Raw genomic sequence first — 2705 nt, 5'->3', positions numbered from 1 at the left:
TTATTTGTTGAAACTGTACTTCTGATTGGATTTGAAACTGTCTCATTGCTATCTGTTTATCAATAAAACTTTGAAAAATAAATAAATAAATAAATAAATCTTAACTTCCCTTCTGTACCACAGGACCAGGTGTGAAATACCAATGTCCTCTTTTTATTGACTTTAATAATGTCCTAATAACTAAACTGTATGGGAAAAGATCAGATTCCTGTTAGAATTAGATATCTAGGCTCTAAAATTTCCCAGTAATTAGCTCTATTCAATTTGCAACTTCACAGTCATAACAATTCTACTTCAGCAATATTGCAAATCTGAATATCTTACCTTTATTTTTATCTTGTCTCTATAAATGATAAAAGTTGGAACCAATTTAAGCTCCCACCAATAAGAAATGATTAAATGTTTTAGCAGATTAAACTAAAATATTCAATAGTCAAATGAAAATGAACATAAAAGATTTATACCAGCACTCTTGGAAAGTTGAAACCAATCTGCATAATCACATCTGAAAACACAAATTGTCAACAATAAGTACATTTTTGCAGGAGATGAGGGAAAAAAAATCAGAAAATAGGACTATCTTTTTTATACCTGTTTCAACATTTAAGGCATACTATTTTAAATTAAAAAATAAAATTATGTATACCTGACTTCATGTTCCTTAACCACAAATAGGTAACAATGAAAAAACTACAAGCTGAGAACATACTTACATTTGAATTGCAATGTAAATGCTATGACATTTTCATCAGAGATGTCCATGGGATGAGTCACAATTTTAAGGGCACATTGGGTGGACAGTGATACAGAACCTAAATTTCGCTTCCCTATTACTACTTCTTGATGTAATTGTCCATAAATGTTCAAACACTTAAGAAAATTCAACAGGAAAGATCCTATTCATCCTGCTATGTATCTGTTTAGCTGTCACCTGCCACTTCTTAGTTCCCCATATATTTATATGCATTAGTGTTCTAGCATTGGTCTAGTAAATAATTCTTTGAGATGTCACTTATTTAAGTCATTCATATTTATAATAGTAAAAAAAGTAATAAAAGTATGAAACAATCCCTTTCAAACATTTATTTATCTGTTCTGAAGTGTAGTAGCTTCATTTTCTGCTGTTCTCTGATTTTACACCAGTCTAAAGTATATTTTCAGTGTTTTATTCAGTGGAGATGAGAGAATACTCAGTTGAAGAAATAAATGAAAGATCCCAGGAGACCCACATTCAGACATGCTAATGAACTCTGTCAAGAACTTGAGCTTTTAATAGGAGATGATTTTTCAAAGAAGTCCAAAGAGACTCTGAGGAAGCAAACAAGAAAACATCATTAAAGTACAAATGCAATAAGAAGACATTAGTCATTATGTTGATTTGAAATAATCATAGGAAACAACAATAATAGCTATTAGCAGCTTTCTTTTTGTTAGACATCATGCTAAACAATATACATTTGTTATATGAAAGTGTAGTATTTGACAAGATGATATATTTGTTTGCTCAGGACTCATAACATATGAACATGCATTTTTCAAACATGTGAAAAGGCTAATGTCATAAGCCTTCTGACCAAACACGTGGGAAGAACAGGTAGAAAATGGCTTTTGTTCTTTGGTGGGCTGAGCGAAGCTTCAGAACAGTTCTGATGATGAATGTATAGGAAAAAAAAATCACCAACACCAAAATGACTAGGAGGGTCACAGATGCTACAAGAAGGATCACTTCTCTATAAAGCTTGTGTTTGAACAGAAGTGTTATCAAAGAGGCTCAGTCACAAGACAGTGATTCCACCTATCGGATACACAGAAGTCCTACTGGCTTATCAGAATGATTGGTGGTATAATAGTCACTACCTCCCCATCCAAGAGCAGAGAAACAGCTGGGTGCAGAATGTGCTCTCATGATGGTCATGTATGTATGCAGAGGTTTGCAGATGGCCACAAACAATCATAGGACATGGCAGCCAGGAGATAAAACTCTGTTGCTCCAAGGAGTACGGCAAAGAAATACTGAGTAAAGCAGCCAGGAAAGCTGATACTCTTGTTCCATGTTGTGACATTGACCTGAGAAGCAAAAGACTCTTGTGAAAAAAAATTTTAAGAATTTCCTCAAAAAAAAAAAAAATGGAAGCTTGAAAGGAAGTCCAACACAGTAAGAATGAGAATGGTCACATTACCAATGACACTAGGTAAGCAAGTGAGGTAAAAAAAAAAAAAAAAAAGTGAAAATTGCTACCTGGACCTCAGGAATGTCTGCTCCACCCAGAAGAATGAACAGAGTCAGCATGGTTTTTATTTTCGTTATTGAAAATATTTGAGCCTCAACGTGAAAAAGAGTAATCAAAGAGACAAAACAAGTTGTTTAAAAATAAATGAACTGAAGTGGACATGTGAAATCTGAAGAGAACAAAATGAAATACAGCATGAAATTTTGTTCTGGTAAGTGGCCCAGACCAGAACCCTTTCATAGATGTCAAATACTCTGTAATTTTTTTTCTCCTATGTAAGAAAGTTTTGTCACTATTTTCTTCTTGGTACATTCTACAATATCTCCATGAGGCAAGTATCTGCCACACTGACGCACAATAAGCTTGCAAAACAAGTTAATCAAGAAATCCATCCTGCTACCACTTTCCGGGAAACCCCAGACCCAGTCCTAGCCCAGGTACAGTGAGTGTGTGGGAGAGCTTCCTCTTCCCCCT

General features: G+C 34.4%; 1 pseudogene; it reads right to left on the bottom strand.

The window, feature by feature from the left end:
- Window positions 1-458: 458 nt before the first annotated feature.
- Window positions 459-2705, bottom strand: part of LOC101592933 — a 39169-nt pseudogene continuing 36922 nt past the window's right edge.

Source organism: Octodon degus, unplaced genomic scaffold (genome assembly GCF_000260255.1).
Source record: "Octodon degus isolate 3935 unplaced genomic scaffold, OctDeg1.0 scaffold00358, whole genome shotgun sequence".
NCBI lineage: Eukaryota > Metazoa > Chordata > Mammalia > Rodentia > Octodontidae > Octodon > Octodon degus.
The sequence above is the reverse complement of the archived record's forward strand: the minus strand, read 5'-3'. Positions and strand labels throughout refer to the sequence as shown.